Below are 20,997 nucleotides of genomic sequence, written 5' to 3'. Positions count from 1 at the left end.
AATGTATACGCTACTTGACTGTGTCGAACCAGCGTGTATACGCCCTTTCACCAGAGAGAACCCACGTACAGATCATATAATGATAATGCATTTTAGTCTTGATGATCCCAGTCCATCAACCTTTATCAATTGCATAGGTGCCTTCTAGGTTCAGATCAAGAAAGGCATCAGAAACCCATAACCAACATACTAGATCTCACACTTCATCAGATATTCATCACTTGCACACTTTTTTTTTTCTCTTGACCTAATGATATTCTCCTTATATAGGTTTAGGCCTCTCTCAATACCATGGTCCAAAACCATGTAGAACCAATACCTTGGACCCAATACCTGGGGTCAACACTTCAGACCAAATACCATGGACCAATACCAAAATCCCATGGACCAAAACTTAGATTCCCAACATGTACACACCTTTCCTTTTATAAACTTGCGTGTGTATGTATACGCGACTTGGTATATGGTGCACCCACGTGTATACACTTCTTTGTCACAACACACCTACGTATACCTTTCTAATCATTAATTCTTTGCTATTTACTAGCTGTATTATGATCTGTCATCTGAGTGAGTTTCCATCAAGGACAACACCTGTACCATATCTGTATCATAATGCCAACACGATTGCATAGTGAGGGGAGTCACAGGGGGTTTGAGGGGTGCAGGTAACCCCACTCTATGGGGTCTAGGGCAGAGGCCCAAAAAATTTTGTTTTTTGGACCCTATATTAGGTTGGATAGACCTACCTATGGTTTTATGCATGTTTTTTTGCACATGGTTTTGGACACGATAGTATTCAGTCCATGGTATTGGATGCTTCAGCATGTATGAATATTTATTGTAAAATTGAAAGGAACATAATGAAAAATCAAGATGGTAGTCCCGGTTTTGGGATCCAGAGGAAAATCTCTGTGTATATGTGTTTTACGTGTTATGCTCTCGCATTGTTTATTTTTTGTGTTTTAGAATTCGTATGTAGGTAATTTTTGTACAGGGTTAAAACCTATAGGGAAATGAGGATGAGGTATAGTCATTCCTAGATAATATAGAGTTCCTACAAAGATTCATTCCAAATTTATTGGAGTATATAAGCATATCACATGAATGTTGAAGAAAGATCATGTTGTCAAGGGCCTCATGTTATAGAATTATTCAACACTGCTATAGTTATGATCCTCTTATATGGCCTTGGGTAAGCCTTTTCTATTCATACTTGGTCTTTTATTAATTCTTTTTTTAAATTCCATATGCGACTATGCCCTTTTAAAAGTGCATGTACATGTGGGAACCATAATACCAAACTCGTGTATATAATTTAAAAAATGAAAAAATAAAAATTTCCTATTTATTAGGTGAGGCTTACGGGTTTCACCAAAATACCACCTACAAGAGTGCATGGCCTACCTGAATCAATTCATTTATGGTGGTATTTATAAACCTCATGGGAAGGCCAAAAAATATAAGGAGATAGGATATCGAAATTATAGTCGTTTTGTCCCAAGATCAAGTTTGATTTTCCCTGTGCCTCCTGCACTCACAGTCTTAAGAAATCCTTGTTTCCTTGTAGAGATGTTCATCTCCCATTATATGACATCCTTTTGAACATGTTGAGAGGTGATCTTCAAGGCTTGGGCTGGATGGATCCAGAGGAAGGTTCATTGGTGCGGTGGTCGGATCAAGTTGTATTATTCCACTCCTATTTGCTGATATAAATAAAGAAGCTATGTCTTGTTCTTAAAATGTTGTGATCTCATTTTTTTTTATAATTCATATCTAATATATCATGCTTTATATATCTATATTTGATGATCTCACATTCTTAATATGAACATTCTTTGAAATACCTTCTATGTATATTCTTCTCCAGTTTGGGTTGCATGTTTGAACACATTCAAGGAAGTAGAGGGTTTGGACCGGATGTTATCGACATCAAATGTAGTACCTCTTGGTATTATTCACAAACCAAACTTTAGTAGTTTTCATAGTTTTCTTAGTTGAATGAGTGCTTCTTGTTGATAGTCTTCCTTTGATCTCTTAAGGTTGTTAACCCTTGCCTAAGCGAGGTTTCTCCAACTAATAGAATTGATGACTCCATTGGGGAATACAGTCTTGTATTTGCTATAAGGGTTGTTTTATTCTTGATCTGTGCTCTCTTATCTTATTTCTTGATTTTTATGGTCTTATTGATTCATTTTCAGTCTAGGCAGTCAGTCTGATCTTTTGGATCAGGTCTGTACTTTTTATTTTTCCCTATTTTTTGGCATATACACGTTTTTATTTGTCCCAGCGGTGATGCCGCCACTCCATGCTTCAACGCCAGGTTTCCACTATTTGATACAAGAGTTTATACAAGAGTCAATACCTTCTTGTATTTTTGCAGAGAAGGCTCAGTAGGTAATACGTCTAGATAGGGGCCCAACCGACAGAGGCTACCCAGCGAGGAAGGGGGCTCCGCATCAGCAGGGGGTACAAACAACGACAACAGTGGCAGTGAGCATACACAAGATTTTTATTCCAAGGAAACCTATGTACATCCGTGTTTCTTTAGACATGGTCACGTATACACACAAATTTGCTAATACAAAATCGCGTATATCTAGAAAATTTGAATTTTTCAAATTTTTTCTTTAGTTTTGGGAAGTAGCCTAGCTTTCCTACTCTTTAAGAGTCATTTTTTGTCTGGAATGATCTAGTTTCTTGCTGGTGTCGGTTTCTTGGTCTCTTTTTGCAAAAATATTTTGTCAACCTAGGGTTTGTTATTTGGTGAAGTTTTTTACTTTTGATTTTGGATTTCAGACCTTTTGGTAAAGTGTCTGGCTATTCTATACATCTAGAACATAGAGTTGTTTTTTAACTTTCCTTAAGAAACAATCATTTCATTGCTTCATTTTCATTCTTAAAGATGCCTCTTTTTGTTTCTTTTTGTTGGTTTGAGGAAGATTCGCAATTTTGATTCAGTGAAATATTTTGGTTCTTTGTGATCTTTTGTTTGCTGAATATCTTGTGTGATCTTATCATTTCGGTGATTGTTTATAGCCGATGAACTTTGGTGTCTTTTCACTTGATTTTGATCTTAAGGTCATTAGTTTTTTTTTTCTTCTTGAATCTTTTATTTAAAGCACTTAAAAGGATGAAAAAACATTTCTTTTTTTCCTTTCTTTTCTTTGATTTGATCTTTTGTTTACCAATAAGTGTGTGAATGTTTGTTTGAAGTTGGAATTTTTTTTCTTGAGAGATATTTTTGTTGGATGTTTGTTTCTCCTTGTTTGGTTAAATTTTGAATTTAGGATATTAAAAGAGTTCATTTTTTTGTTTAGAGCATTCCATAGAATCTTACACGTAGGCATTCTGGTATGCCTTAGGTAGTTTTCATTTAAGGCATTTCCTTTTTAGTCTCTTTAGATAGATGATGAATGTGTGAGTGTATTTGAAAGAAAAAAAAGAGTTTTTTCTTTCATAGGTTTCTTGTAGAACCCTGTAGATATCACTTTTCATTGAAGAAAAAGAAGTTGCATTTCTCATGTACCCTAGTTTTCTATTGATTTTTTTTGTGTCAGAACATCATAATTTTCACTTCTACTACCCATGACTTTAAAAACAACCACTTAAACTAAGTTCTTAGTTAAAATGAACTAGACTTTTATTTTTTTCATAGATATATCAACTAGTCTAGGACATTTATGGCCTTAGAATAGGTGTGTGGAGAGTAAACTCTCCAACGCCACTCTAAACAGAAACATAGAAGTTTATTAAAAAGTGCAAAATCCACTGTCGTTAAGTTGATCGAGAAATCTATTCTACTACATGAGTTAAGAATGAGGACGAGTGAATATAGGGAAAGAGAGACACCCCCTCTCCTACCTATTGGATCACACGCTCACAACTGTTCTATATGGATTTTGATTATGAACTGGTGACGTTAGTTTCCTATCTTAGGGACCACATAGTTAACTGTGGGGGTGAATACCCATGGTACCTGAGATAGACATTATATCACTTTCATAGTACTTCTGGAGGGTGCCCTTGTGAAGATTGGGTACTTTCACAAACAAATTCTACTATCTCGAGGTCAACATAATTGTTTATCATACCTTCGTTGGTAGGGTTGAACTGTAATTATCCCAAACTAATTTTGAAATGTCCTTGTCTTTCATTTCTTATATTTTGGTGTCCGGTCCTAATCACCCAGAGAAGTAATACCTAGAAGTTGCTTGTTTAGTTGTATCTTTAGGGATTTTTTAGTGAGTTCTCTCTCCTCCTAGATTTCCATAAGTTCTTATATTTGTAGCCTTTAAAAAGTTCTCTTAACATTTAAAATTTATTGATCGATAGGTTTGTCGGTCTAGGAGGTTTTGTGGGCTTTCACCAATGATTGTTGAGCCTTCATCTTGAATGTTGGACATATTGAGAGCAGAGGTGAATCAATATTTCTTTTCAATTGTTACTTTTACCAGTTGGATCACTTAGATTTAGAAAAGAAAATGAACAATAAGAATAAATGTTTTTATTAATTTCTTCTTTATAATAAATCAAGTAGAATAATTGTAGGTCTCCAACCCTATATGAAGACATCGATCTTCAATATCCTAGGCTCGAACCTATATTTTCCAAGCACCAACTTGGACTTCCAAGGCTCCAACCTTGTCAATTTTGAGGCACCAACCTCAAGGTATCCAACCCTACACCTGGTTTAGGCTCTAACCTGGTTTCTTGAGGACTCTAATGCTCTTAGCTCCGAACATATCCTCCAAGGCACCAACCTTGTCTTTTTCAGGCTCCAACCTCTTAGGATCTAACCCTTACTTTACTTCATCAAGATGTATTTGGTTATAATTCACGACTCCCAATGTCTTCCTCAATGAGCCCTGTCAATCTTCGCTTAATCTTCACTTCAGTCTACACGTTACATCATCAATGACAACATTTTTCTTCACATGAAGGCGTCTCCATTGTTCTTCATGATACCCAAAGAAAATATCTCTAAAGTAACCTCATGATTGCTTCAATGCATCATAGTATCCAATAATATCTGCAAGATCAGCTAAAGCTTCTCAACAAGATGTCTTCAAATGGTTTCAAAACAAATCTACAAAGGGTTCTTCAATATGCTTACACATCACTCTTAGAGTGTTCTTTAACAGGTTATCAAAACTTGAAGTGTCCTTCAATTATTCTTCAATATACGACTAACCTTCAATCAAAACTCAAGAAAGTTTCACACAAGCTCCAAGATTTGATGTGATATAAATACACCTTCAAAAGGTCTTCAATGTGCTACAAACGGGGACCCTAGGACTGTTTCAAAAATACTTTCAATTCCTGCTACAACTAGTCGACAACTAGCTTCTAACAGCCTTAAAAGGTGGTACACAAATACCTTCAATAAAATAATATAAATATCTCTCCCTAACTACCTTTCAAGTTTGAGAAAGACTGCTTCAATATGGTCTTAAGGTCTACTCGTTAGTGATGTAGAAAATTATTCCAAGGTGAGACTAATCACAGGTGGCTGCCACAACTTACTGCACTAGTAACAATATTCTGCAATTGAATACCGAGCTTCTTTAAGATATTTTTCTCACAATCCGAGAACTTAAAAAAATTGCAGATCCTAGTCTTCACAAGGTACTATCCAACCACTTCTCCACGGTATAATTTTTCTAAGATCTACACTAATCTATAGACAATAAGTCCAAAATATCATAGACCAAACTGTAATCTGACTTTAGGTGAGGTCTATGTCTTGTCACCGATGTTTTTCCAAGAGTTTAATGCATTCATAATATTATGGTTTAGTGAGATTCCAAAAAAAAAGTTATGTCCACCATTCTATGATCTGAGCTATATATTTTTAGCTTTGAATGTCAACTCAACAAAATGATCGGCCCAAATCGTAGACTATTATGTCTTCTCCAGCTTCTATACAATTATGTTCTCCTTCTCTCAAATTATCACTGAAATTGTTGAGGGGAAATGTAGTTTGAACTATGTATATAGTGTTTTTTGCAAGCCAAAGGGAAGAGACATGTCACTATATGGAGGCCGACTTGAAAGACAAGGTGCAGGTCGGCTCACTATCAAAAATATATTTTTTAACTTGAAAAATCAATATCTCACAAACTATTTGGAATTTCAAGAAAAGTAAGGGCTCACTGGAAAGAGGAAAAAATCCTCTTTAAGATGCTCTGGGTCCCATGTTGAAATATTTCCTCCAAGTTGCCCAATATTATTTTCTTTGAAATTTTCCTCAAATTTTGTGCATAAAATGTTTGGGACAACATAACTTCTCCATTGTTTGGCCTCTCCATTATTTGGATTCTTGTTCATCATAGGATCATGTAGGATTGCAGTATCCATGTCATCATGTATCCAACAATATTATTATATACTAGTGCAGTGATGTGTTATAGTGCAACATCATTAGGAAAGTTCCAAAGTAGCCTTCCAACCATGTCATCAAGACCATTATCAAGTGTGATCATTCAAGAGTATGACATCATCACATGTACGCTTTCAACAAGTATAGTCATCCACATCAAAGACTTATATATTGGCACCTAAGGTCTAGATCATCAATCAAGGCACATGATTGACACTTGGCAACGTCATAGTTAGTTCAAAGACTTCGTTAGTGGCTTGACATATTAATAGCTTGACATCTTCATTGATGGCATCTTTATCAAAAAAGAGTTTGTTGAACATGTACCTCATCATCATCTGGAACCAGGAATCTCAAGAATAGTTTCCATCTCATCTAATGTTATATTAACATCAATGAGAACCTTGATTAACAATCTCCCCCTTTGTCATTGATGGAAATATTCTTGCCCTTCCAACATTCTCACCCCCTTTGACATCAAGGGAAAATGGGGTGCCCAAGTACTCCCCCTGTCAAACTACTTTTTTTCTTTATCAATAGTAGGTTTTCATAGGTTTTTACTCTCCCTAAGGCTTTGCATGCCTTCAAGGAAATGGGTGAGGTAGATGATCAGCTGACTCCCCTACCTACATAACCTCTGTTATCTCTTCTTCTTTTTGTATACAAGAAAGATTGGATCATTGTAATCAAGTGGAAGACGTCTTCAACAATGTTCCATCGTGTGAGTAAAGGATCATGTTCTTAAATGGAGATGATATTTATATATTTTCCATGTGTGACTCATCAAATGTTTCATATCGCCCTTTCATGGATAGCTTCTGCAAGAATGATCACAAGCTCCCCCTAACTATATGCATGGCCTCCCTTTTGGCAAAGTCTCATCATAAAACACATGGGATATCACATCTTGATGTCTTCATCAAATCAACAACATGTGTTGTTGGCTAAAGTTTCCAACAAACTTTCGGATCCAATTTGCTTCTTTCTCCATATTTTTGTAACTTTATTTTATGGCTTGGTTGTCATGATTCTAGCTTGTGTAGGGATCCAAGTCAAGTTACAATCATGTACCATATGTCCAATGCTATGGCAAATGAAGCACTTCATATTGTTTATGAATGAGTAATCATGACTTCTTCTTGCAAAATTTCTTCTAGGAGATTGATAGGGACCATTATATTTGTCTTTGTGATATACCCTACAATATTTTTCCATGTGCCCAAAGTTTGTACAAGAATAGAAATAACCAAGAAATATACTTTGTTAACTAGAAGATGAATATTTCCTTGATGTAATTCTAAATTACTTTTTCCTTTGGATTATTTTATGATATTCATTTCCTTTTGTATTCTTAATTCCATATGCAAGTCTCCATGGTGTAGGATTTCATACATGTTTTCTTGACTCTTCTCCTTGCCTTTACTGGAACTGGGAACATCAACATTTCTTCCAGGGTTCCTCACATCCTTGTTGTTTGAAGAATTAGGGTTTGCATAATTCTTGCTTTAGGATTCACCTACATAGCCAAGCCCTGATTTATTAAGTGGAGACCTTTGATGACTTAGGATGTCATATACGGTTTGAGAACTTTTCAGGTTCTTATTCAGCAAGTCAAATTCCTTTTTAAGAAAGACAATTTCTTCCTTCATTTTCTTGCATTCTTCATCGCTCTTTGATAGAATAATCTCCATTTCTTCCGTCATATTCATTGATTCACGTGATTGAGCCTTAAGAGAAGTGATTTCTACTATTAACTTAGTGATGTCATCATATGTTTCTTCTAGTTGGCACATCATAGAGTTTCTCTCCTTTTTTGCTTCATGAACTTGTCCTTCTATGAATGCCAAAGCTTCCATCACCTTCTCAACTCCTAGTGCTTGTTTTCTTTCTTCTTCTATTTGAGATATAAGGGGGGAGAAATATTCTTTGTAATGACCAATATTTGCTTCAAGTTTGTTCAAGTTCTTGGGTCTTTGTTCAAGGTGGCTTGACAAAGTTTCTTCCCTTTCTTTGCCTTATCCAATTCATTTTTCATGGATATGACTTCTTCATGATGCTTTCTTTTGTTTTCTTGAAATTCCTAATTAAGTTTGGTGAGATCCTAATCTCCTTCTTGTACTTGAAGCTTGAAAAATTCAACCTCCTTCCTTGTCTTGTCATGGTCACCATGTTGCACTTTCTTCTTAAGTTTCTCATTTTCCTTTTTCAAACTGTTAATCTCTTCCATGGAAGCTATAATTTTAGTCAAGAGATCTTCTTCAAAGCCTTCTTTTCTTTCTTCTTATTCTAGGTCTTCTTTAGCCTTGATGTCATCATTCTTATTTTCAACTTCCTTGATGGGTTTTGGATTTCATTCTTACTTTCCATCATATTCTTGACTACGGGTCATGGTCAATGCTCCTTTTGAGTGAAGGTCATGAAATTTCTCCTGTATACCTTTTGCTGGTGAACATTTTTCCAAATTGGCCTTTATAGAATTTGGTAGCACATTCAAAATTGTATTCATTGCACTTGTATTGTAATCCTTGGATTTAACATCCATCATGTTATCGGTAATCAGTGATTCCCATACTCCAATGTCTTGAGCCATTAAGAAATTTCTCATTATTACCTTTCATACATCAAAGTTTCCATTGAACACTAGAACTTTCTCAATTTAATTGTCTTCAGTTTTCATGGTTGAGGAGGAGACATCTTTAGGAGGATTGGAGGCTTTCTTCCTTGGCTTTTCCATTTGTGTTTTAAGGATCAACCTTCAAACTTTTAGGATTTGAGTGATGGTACTGAATTTGATTCCAATTGTTGGAAATACTGGGGGGGCGTGAATCAGTATTTCTTTTCAATTGTTACTTTTACCAATTAGATCACTTATATTTAAACATGAAATGAAAAATAATAATAAATTCTTTTATTAATTCCTTCTTTACAATAAATGAAGTACAATAAATGTAAGGCTCCATCCCTAGATGAAGACACCGATCTTCAATATCCTGGGCTCCAACCTATATTTTCCAATCACCAACTTGGACTTCCAAGGCTCCAACCTTGTCAACTTTTAGGCACCAACCTCAAGGGCTTCAACCCCAAATCGAGTTCAGGCTCTGAACTATTTTCTTGAGGACTCTGATCCTATAGGGCTCTAAACTAATCGTCTAAGGCACCAACCTTCTCTTTTTGAGGCTCCAAACTCTTGGGATCCAACCCTTACTTTAATTCATCAAGATGTATTTGGTTATAATTCACACTCCCAATGTCTTCCTCAATGGGCCCTATCAATCTTCGCTTAGTCTTCACTTCGGTCTCCACATTACATCATCAATGACAACCTTGTTCTTCACGTGAATGTGTATCCACTGTTCTTCATGATACCCAAATAAAATATCTCCAAATTCACCTCATGATTGCCTCAACGAATCATAGTCTCAAATAATATCTCCAAGATCAGCTAAAGCTTCTCAACAAGATGTCTTCAAATGGATGCAACGTAAATATAAAAAGGCTTCTTCAATATGCTTACACACCACTCTTAGAGTTCTCTTCAACAGGCTATCAAAACTTGAAGTGTCCTTCAATTATGCTTCAATATATGATTAACCTTCAATTAAGACTCAAGTATTATTCACACAAGCTCCAATATCTAATATGGTATAAATCCACATTCACAAGGTCTTCAATGTGCTACAAAAGACTACCTCATGACTGTTTCAAAAAGACTTTCAATTACTGCTACAATTGGTCCAAAACTAGACTCTAGTAGCCTTAAAAGGTGATCCACAAATACTTTCAATAAAATGCTATAAATATCTCTCCCAAACTACCTTTTAATTTTGAGAAACATTGATTCAATATGGTGTTAAGGTCTGCTCTTTAGTTATGCAAAAATCTATACCAAGATGAGGCTAATCACAGGTGGCCCCGATAGCTTGCTACACTAGTAACAATCTTCTGCAATTAAACACTGAGCTTCTTTAATAGATTGTTCTCAGTCTAAGCACTTAACAAACTTGTAGATCCTATTCTTCACAAAATATTGTCCAACCACTTCTCCACGGTGTAATTTTTCTAAGATTTGTGCTAGTCTATAGACCACATGTCTAAAATATCCTAGACAAAATTGCAATCTGAGTTTAGGTGACGTATTTGTCTTGTCACAGGTGGTTATCCAAGATTTTAACACATTCACAAGTCTATATTGTAGTAAGGTTCCAAAAAAAAAGTTTTGTCCACAATTTTGTGATCTGGGTTATATATTTTTATCTTTGATTCTCAACCCAAAAAAAAGATCATCCGAAATAGTAGACTATTATGTCTTCTCCACCTTCTATACAATTATGTTCTCATTCTCTGAAATGATTAGTGAAATTGTTGAGGATAAATGCAGTCTAAATTGCATATATACTGCTTTTTGCAAGCCAAAGTGAAGAGACAAGTCACTGTATGGAGGCCGACTTGAAAGACAAGGTGCTAGTTGGATCACTCTCAGAAATATATTTTTGAACTTGAAAATTCAATATCTCACAAACTATTTTAAATTTTGGGGCAAGTAAGGAATCGTTGGAAAGAGGAAAAATTCCTATTTAAGATGTTCTAGGTCCCATTTTAAAGGATTACCTCCAAGTTGCCCAATTTGATTTTTCTTTGAAACTGTCCTCAAATTTTGTGCATGAAATGTTTGGGAAACTTTAACTTATCCATTGTTTGGATTCTTCATCATCATAGGATCATGTAGGAGTGAAGTATCCATGTCATCACGTATCCAAAAATATCATTATATACTAGTGTAATGATATACTACAATGCATCATCATTAGGAAAGTTATAAAGTAATCTTCCAACCATGTCATCAAGACCATTATCAAGTGTGGCCATTCAAGAGTATGACATCATCAAGTATAGTCCCTGTTATAGAAATTTTTGGGCACTACAACCCCAAGCATAAATGTACATAAACCAAGGGCTCCTAAGTCCCTAAAGGTGTTGTTCCAACCCCTAGAAGAACAAGGTCAACGAATTACAACATCTCCCAAAAGTTCTCCATCAAAAACTACTCAGAACTGGTCAAAACTGGACCATTTCACCTGCTCCATAGGCAAAGTGAATTGCATCCCACCTAAATACACTCATTAGGTGTGATGCATGTCAAAAAGCTCTTCTATGGGGTGCGATGGGCGAGAAAGGACAAATGGCAGGGTCAATCCGCAAGGTGGAGAAGCATGGAATCTTCCCGAAACTTCTCCTGTGACACTTGCCTCTCTGAATTCGACCATGGGTGAGTAAGAGATCATCAATCTCCAAGTGGAATCAAGAGCTATCAGAGAGAAGACACTAATCAAATCTTAAAAATCTGACTCAACTCCCTTGCAGACATCTATATATGGATCCCTCATCCCAGACATCCAGAGGCTGGAATTTTGTATCTTGTAAGGAAGTGTTGTTGGTTTCTTGGTGCAATATCATAGTGTTGGGTGATCTAAGCTTTTCATGAGGTGAAGAAGGGTTTACTTCCTGAGAGGATGATGCTAGGTCAGAACAATCGGTTGTAATTCTCTTTGCTCTTTCTTGATTATCAATAAAGCTATTCAAGTTTTCCTCCATATTCTTGTATGATTGATGATTTATGCATTTGTATGGTCAATGCACATCTGATCCTATATTTTTTATGATAATAGATCTATGTTCTTAGATAGTGTTATGCCGCTTTGATTCTATAGTTACTCTTTGAAGCTGGGTAGACAAGGAAGCGAGTGGCAAAGACCTACCAGAAGAGAGAGGAATCGAGCAAGGAACCAAGCGCAAGACAAAGGTTGGTCTCCTTATTCTTCTCTTATCTATTTCTCATAAAGGAAAATGAAAGTAGTTTCTAGTGTGTTTGTTACTAAGGTAGCTACCAGCCTTAGTGGGATTAGCAACTCCGCATAGACACTATTCCCGATAACGAAACGGTGATTCCGCTGGGGAGCGAGTAGATTGTTTGTTCATCTACATTTGTTTACTTTATAAACTTACAGACGGAGCCTGAAGTCAAGCCAGCTAGCCTTCGAACTGCATTTGCTATGCAAGTGCAAAGTAGATCAATGTTGCTTCAGTCAATCTCTGAGTTTTGTTTATGAATTAAACGATTGATTTATGAGCTTTCTAATTGCCCTCGTGGTGGCTCTAGTAACCTCCTTATATCTACCCCTGTGATTGATTTATTGATTACCACTTGCTTGGCCTAAATCCCTGAACTGAACTGCAAATTGTGACTCGGAATCCAATCAAAGTCTCGTCCCTGGTCCAGCACACTATCTATTCTGTGAACTTCAAATGCATCGCACTTCCTGAGTGTAGAAGGTGCGTTGCATTTCAGTTTCACTGTGTTATAGGTGTGCTGATCAGACAAGGCCTTGTTCCTAAATTTTGGTTTCTTTGTTCACTCTTTTCATCTCTATTCAGGAGTTTTGATGCATATAGTTAGTACACCTCTATTTCAAACCCCTTTCCTTGATGTTATTTCGCCTCCATTGTGCAAAGAACTGTAAATTTTTTTATGTATTTTTGAGCCATTTTTAGTTCTCATTTACAAAGAAGTAGCGTAATTGTACTATCGTTTCTTGATTTGAAAGTGTCGCAAGTGTCGTTTTCAGTCATAGAAGAGAATCCAATTGTTCTTGATAGTTGATTACACTGTTACTCTTGTATTTGATCTGAATTAGTAGTTTTTCCTAGTGTCGAAATAAAGTTTTCAATTCCAAATCGCAAAGTGTTGTTATTGTCCTCATTTTGTTTTGAAAAGAAACTTGTTAGTAATTGTCGCTTTGGAAAACAATTCAGATTTGTGCTTAGCTTTCTTTTTATCATTCACACATTAAGAAGGCTGAAAACAAATACATGCATGTGCATTTTCATTTAGACTGTTTGTTGGTTTGATTTAGGACAATGCACATAGTGTGTGCTCTATGCTCTTTGTTGAAAGAATGCCATATCTCTTTCCTTAGTAGCTAGGATTTTCACTGCAAAAAGAAGATTAAAAGATTGTTTATCATCTTAGATTGCATTTTAGGAATTGTACATCTACATCACGTGGTGAACCTGAAAGGAAAATTTCTTAAGCAAGATCAACTATAAAATAAATTTAATGAATCTAAAAACGCTTTGGAACCTAACGCACAACATCTAGAAGTCTAGGCTAGAGACGTATTCCGGCGTCGTAAAGCCTGGTAACTGTTGTTTTCACTGTTGGTTGGGTGATTCCTCCACTTTGAGACGATAAGTGCGAGTACAGACTTGTGCTCCCACATACCATCGAGTATATTTTGCGAGACCACAATAGGCTTTATCCTTTATCTATAGGAAGTCGTGTCTGCCACCCTATCGATTGCAATGCACTGAACACAACATTCAAGAAGATTGGTTGCCGTACCGTAAGAAGTATTCTGCAGTTTTGCGATTGGTTTGGTAATCCCTCTATCTAGATTTCCAGAGTAGTCCCTTTCGTTCCTTTTCAGACTCCTTAATGGAAAATTTCCATCTGAGCACTTGTCATTTCAGGCTCATTAAAAATTGAAGGTGACTAGAGTCATCTTTTGTTTTTTCTCGACTCTTAAAAATTGAGAAAACAAGTTGTGTCAAAGCGTCTAAAATTTATTTTAAACGGAATAATCATCACCTTTCCTACGTTGATCTTAAGTTGAGAAAAATGGAGTCCACTGACCAAGGAGTTCCCCTTGGAGGAAATCCTAGTCCCTCCTCCTCTTGGGGAGATGTTGGTGCACCCCATATGGCCACGTTGTCTCTTCCAGGATTGACAATCGGCTTGCCTGTATGGCTCTTCTCGACTTCTGTCGTTCAGAACACCGTAATTCCTGAATAATCAAGTCAGCAACTAAACGATATTAGAGTTACCCCCCAACCCTCTACTTCGTCCAATTCTTCCTCTCCTCCTTCCTCTTCGCTTGATGAAGCTGGTAAAGCCCAAAATCAAGTAACTAAGAAGAAGAAGGAGAAGAAGAAGAAAGAGAAGAAGAAGAAGGAGCCAAAGGAAAAAAGGGGCAACCAAACATCTTCTAGCGAAAATCCACACAGTGCACCGACCAGGCGTAAATCGCCATGTGTCATTTGCAAAGGAGACCACTACCATCGAGATTGTCCTTGCATCCCTCGGATCTTAAGGGACTGGTCTCCTCGTTTGCACAATCCGGTGTCATTAACCTCTGACGATCATGTTGAGCATACACCGTCAATTAGTGAAAGTGAAGCCCCTGGACAAAAAGGAAATTATAAATTTCCTTGTAAATTGTGTGAAGGCAATCACGCCGTCCACCGTTGTCCCTTCTTAGACGAAGCTAAAAGAGTCTTGGACGACCGTCCAGTTTCACCGTTACGGCTTCCTCCTGGATACAATAAACTCTTGTCGATTCCGTCACTAGTTGAAAATCTAGCTGACACGCCCTTGTGGTTGGCCGAAGCATCTATCATTGAAGATAAACCATATGAATCCATACCAGAGGATCGAGGCGGTAGTTGACCCAGTCGTGCCTTCAGAGGATCAATCTTCAGATGATACAGTCACCAAAGAGAACAAGAATGACAATGTTCAAATTCTCTTCGTAAACATAGACTCTGATGAACATGGGGGCAGTCTACCCGTTCCTTTACCGTAGGAAAGAAGTTCGTCAGATTCATACCCGACCGTCTATTCGGTCCCACCTCCAAGCAACCTGGTTGTTTCCTTTGACTGGAATCTACTAGGCAGACCTTGTTTACCAGCTAGTGTACCATTTCGAATCATCGCTTAAGTATATAGAATGGTTATGGCCGGTACCATCATAGATGAGGGGGCTTCTGTGAGTATGCTTTCCTCAACTGCTTGGAAAGCACTTGGTTCGCCATCGTTTTTACCTGAGATGAGAAATCTAACAGGCTTTGACAAAGGAACCAGTCGACTGTTTGGGATCCTTCCCGATGTGCCGATAACATTGAGAAGGAAAATTGTTCACATGAACGTAATGATAGTCCAAGGACCCCTAGATTATAATCTACTACTTGGACGAGACTATATTTATTGCATGGGAGCCATTGTCTCCTCACTCTTTAGAGTAATGTGTTTTTCGCACGAAGGAAGAGTGGTCAAGCTCATAGACCAACTTTAGTTCCCTAGTTCACACATAGCAAATAGTCATATACCAACCCTGAATGGTCTTTTCACGCAAGGAATGTCTCATCAATCCCCAGTCCATCTTCCTGATGAGCGCGAGTGATTTAGAGGGCATGATTGAAACCCAGGAGGCATGCACCCTGGCCTGTTTCGACAGGAAAACTTCAGGTATAGGGTAGGTTTCTACGAAGGATATTTGACTAGTCTGAAACACTCGTCCATTTAGGAAAAGGGGATTAGACTAGAATAAGATTCCCTCATCAAAGTTATGTGAGTGGAGGCGTCTGCACCACTCACCTTTGTCTATTTCGGTAGATATCGTTGAAGAAGTGTTTTGTTTGTGGCACAAATAGAACAATCTTTGGTAACCTGAAAAAGGTAGGCCTTTCCCGATAAAACAAATGTTTTGTCTGCAAATTGAGGAGTAACCTGAGAAGGTAGGCCTTTCCTGATAAAACAAATGTTTTGTCTGCAAATTGACGGTTAACCTTGAAACTCTATTTCACTGTACCTGGGGGCATGCAAACCTTTTGGCATGCAAGCGAAGAGCGACCATTTATTTTTTAAAGTTATAGGCCCTCTAACCCTTTAAACTCATAGGATTGGTCGTTTCCTAACTTGCATAAAGAAAGGATGTGGGGTAAAGCTTTGAAATAATGTCGTTTTTATATATGAGACATCCTTATTATGCGACTGGATTAATCAAGCAGTTTCAATGCAGAATTCAGGCTCGTTAAAAAATAAACATAAGCAATGAGAAAGTGTTTCCCCCAGCATTTAAGCTCATTAAAAAATGAACCAATTTCCGGTAAATAACCATCATAAATGTATTACTTCAGCGTTTGAAGCCTTGGTTGTGTTCTCATCATCACCTCCACTCTGTATTGGCCGATCATTCACCTCCACTTGATTGTTTACCCCTTTTTGAGGAACAGCTACGAAGAGTGATCTTGTTAGCCATCCTTGTGACACTGTCGTGATTGGAAAATTCCAAACCTTACCTGCAATCAGCTGCTACCCGAAGCTATCACTCGTTCCTCAAAAAATGAGTCTCCTTTAAGCTCTTTTCAACTAACTTGTAAAATATGAAAATATTGCCGAGCCATTGGCCTCTCCAACTCGTTAAAGTGACCAGAAGTGCTATCCCTCCTTTAGATTTTAATCTTTTTGGACCTGAGGGATTATTACACAAAAAGATCGAGCGCTTGTCTTGTTTGGTTCGTTAAAATTACTGAAAATTCATCCCTTTCCTATTATTTTATACTTTTTCGGACTTAAGGGATTAGATGACAAAAAATAATTTTTGGAGTTTCCTTTACATTCCTTTTCAAACTCTCTAAAATTGAAAAGGACTGAGTTATCTTTGTCGTTAAACTCGTTAAAACCTAATAGCGACAAACTTGTCCATAACAGACAAGAACGAGTTTCACTATCACTAGGCTCGTTCAAACATAGCGATGGGTTTGCCCGAAGGGAAAATTATAGAACAAGCATATGTTATCCTCCTCAAGCTTGACAAAAATAAAGAGGTACTAGTCAGCAATGACTGGGGAAAAAATTGGGAAGAAAACTTGAAGAAACTTTGTTCGTAGCAAGTCGCTCTTGAACATGACACTTTCACTCCGCATCCGAGTTGGGTTGGGTTGTTCCATTCACTGGTCACATCACCATGGTTCCATCACACCATCCACATTTGGGGTTAATTCTACCAATCCATCATGTCAGTGTCGTCGATATGTTCAAGAGATGTTACTCAGAGAATTCACCTGTGTCTTACCCACTATAATAGATTTTCACTCCATTCGTTTCATGACCGCCACCCTGAACCATATATCACCAGATTGTTTTCACCTCCATTAAAATCATTTGCTCCGATCTGTGTCATTTATGTGTGATTCACTAAGGTCCTCCTACGATAGATCCCTTCTTGTTGACATCAGCTCATTATCCAAGAAGTCGATCTAGGAACAACCCTTTCAGTACTTTGAAGCTTGTATGCCTCAATGGCAAGTTTCTCACATCCGGCAACAGGTTTTCATCAATGGCCTTCGATCGAAAGATTTTGTGTGGTGTTTGACTCCAAGTCCCTTATTCACACCACGTAAATTGTACTATAGTACCTTGAGGATCATTATCATTATCGGTGATTCCTCTCGCGCCTATTAACAACTTACATCATTGGCTGGTAATCAGGCGATGTCTTTCCATGTTTGACTCCAAGAACATCGCTCACATGGATCGACTTGTACTTTGAGTGAAGATCAAATGAGATTGAAGACCCTGGATCTAGTTTCATCCATCTGGGTAGCGATATATATTCAAGAAAATGAAGACATCAAATGTACATCATTGTTGCACAGATAATCATCCAATCTAAGGGATGATGGCTCTACCAGAATCATCAGTCTACACTCAGACGATTGTCTGTCCTATGTACATGAAAATGAATTTATAAAGCTGAGCTTAGGAATGCTTGCCTCAGCTAGATCATGAAAATAAAATGAAGATAATGTATTGTATTGTATCTTATTACAGGTTTCCTCCTAGCTCGAAAAAAGTTTGGATCCTCATGATAAAGCATTTCACCCAACATCAAAAATATTAACGACCTCATGCTTTAGGGGGCAACTGCTATAGACATTTTTGGGCACTGCAACCCCAAGCATAAATGTCCATAAACCTAGGGCTCCTAAGTCCCTAAAGGTGTTGTTCCAACCCCTAGAAGAACAAGGTCAACGAATTACAACATCTCCCAGAAGTTCTCCATGAAAAACTACTTAGAACTGGTCAAAACTGGACCATTTCACCTGCTCCATAGGCAAAGTGCGCTGCATCCCACCTAAATAAATTCAGTAGGTGCGATGCATGTCAAAAAGCCCTTCTATGGGGTGCGATGGGCGAGAAAGGACAAATGGCAGGGTCAATCCGCAAGGTGGAGAAGCATGGAATCTTCCAGAAACTTCTCCTGTGACACTTGCCTCTCTGAATTCGACCAGGGGTGAGTAAGAGATCATGAATCTCCAATTGGAATCAAGAGCTATCAGAGGGAAGACACTAATAAAATCTCAAAAGCTGACTCACCTCCCTTGCAGAAATCTATATATGGATCCCTTATCCCAGACATCGACTGGAATTTTGTATCTTGTAAGGAAGTGTTGTTGGTTTCTTGGTGCAATATCATAGTGTTGGGTGATCTAAGCTTTTCATGAGGTGAAGAAGGGCTTACTTCCTGAGAGGATGATGCTGGGTCAGAACAATCGGTTGTAATGCTCTTTTCTCTTTCTTTATTATCAATAAAGCTATTCAAGTTTTCCTCCATATTCTTGTATGATTGATGATTTATGCATTTGTATGGTCAATGTACATCTAATCCTATATTGTTTATGATAATAGATCTATGTTCTTGGATAGTGTTATGTTGCTTTGATTCTATAGGTACTCTTTGAAGCTGGGTAGACAAGGAAGCGAGTGGCAAAGACCTACGAGAAGAGAGAGGAATCGAGCAAGGAACCAAGCGCAAGACAGAGGTTGGTCTCCTTATTCTTCTCTTATCTATTTCTCATAAAGGAAAACGAAAGTAGTTTTTAGTGTGTTTGTTTCTAAGATAGCTACCAGCCTTAGTGGGATTAGCAGCTCTGCATAGACACTATTCCTGATAATAGTACTCCACATCAAATACTTATATATTGTCACTTAATGTCTAGGTCATCAATCAAGGCACATGATTGACACTTGGAAACATCATAGTTAGTTCAAGGATTTCTTTAGTGGATTGACATATTAATAGCTTGACATCTTCATTGATGGGATCTTTATCAAATGAAAGCTTGTTGAACATGTACCTCATCATCATCTAGAACCAGGCATCTCAAGAATACTTGCCATATCATCCAATGTCATATTGGTGTTAATGAAAACCTTGATTAACACAGAAGGCATATTAGTAGTTCTGCTGGTGATTTTCAACCAGTAGTAGCTAACACATTGGAGATTAATCTAGCTTTAGGGACTCTTATTTCATAGGGTGAACCTAGTGCGGTTCGTAATTTGGACAGAAATGTTCATGTCATAGCTAGGGCGATCTATCAATAGAAATATGAGATTGGTATTGAAGTCATTCCTGAGTCCCCCATGACTCCTTCAACACCCCTTTCTTCTTATCTTCCGTACGTTGTATTGTACATAGTTACCCTGACTCACAGGCTGACAAGCCCTATTCACTCTCCTTCCTTTTTCCATATGGCCAATCTTAGCCATGTAACCATGGCTATGGATACTTCTGGTGTGTAGACCCCTCCTTCAGTTGCAGGAGGGGTTACTATTGTTATCTCTACTGTTACACTTAGTATAATAGTTTTTGGCTCTACCTGCATTCCAGTTCTAAGTGGGGGAATCCAACCTTTCGCTTCCTTCACTGGTACATATCCTTTGGGGATGCCACCTAGTGTGATTTCTCTAGTTCCCTCACCATATTTATATGTTTTTTCAAAATTTATGACTTCTATGCCAAGTGGTTTGGCATCCTTTTAGAGTTTTTATTTTGGAAGTAGTCATATCCCTCATTCCAATCCATCATTGAACCTAGGAGAGGCTCAGAATGTTAATCCTTTCCAAGGAGGTCAAGCATGGAAAAATCCTTTTGTTAGTGGGTTAGGGTTGGGAATTCACGCCATTTTTTTTGTCAGCAGGGGAGTATGCCCTTCCCTTCTGCAAAGAACTCACAAGTCTTTCCTCGATCATCTAGTGCATGGAATCCTTATCATGGGTTATTCCCTTCTTTCAATGTCCCAACGTGGAAAATATCCTATGTATGGTAACCCTATAGTAAGAGGTGGATACCCTATGAATACTTCCTGGAAACAAGGATTTCCTTTTGGTTCAGCTCCTTCTATGAGCAATCCATGGAAACCTGGTTCCTCTTCAAATACATGATACTCTTTTCATAATATCAGAAATTTTTCTCTTGGTGGGTGTAATTTTCCAGCTTCTTCATGCTTAGCATTCTTGGAAACCTTGAACTTGCCATATCTTTTGAATTTGATGAATGATATGATCCGATACAATTTGGCTTGGCCTCCGGCTCCCACCAAAATTTGTATGATATTCCTAAATTTGAAGGGAAGTCTGGGGAAGATCTGATGGATAATATAACTGTGTTCCACTTATTGTGCTCATTGAACACCTTGATCAATGATTTGATCAGGTTGAGATTTCAATGCACCCTAACAAGAAACACTGCAAAATGTTATATTGGCTAAAATAGGGCACCTTTGCTACGTTTGGTGAGCTGGATACTATGATTTTAAACCATTTTCAGTTGCTTGTCTGATATGATTCCAAAATTGAGCTTTTATCTAGTTTCCAAGAAGAGAAAGAAATTGATATTTCTGACCATATCCAAAAGTGGCTTAGAAGGAAGAGGCTTATTAAGGCCTATATCCCTAATGAGTTCCTTCACGAATGGTTTTTGAAATCTTTG

The sequence above is a fragment of the Pinus tabuliformis genome, chromosome 3_2 (assembly GCF_031772625.1).
Source record: "Pinus tabuliformis cultivar Carrire ecotype Pingquan chromosome 3_2, CPIR1, whole genome shotgun sequence".
Taxonomy (NCBI): Eukaryota; Viridiplantae; Streptophyta; class Pinopsida; order Pinales; family Pinaceae; genus Pinus; species Pinus tabuliformis.
This window is presented reverse-complemented; position numbering follows the sequence as displayed.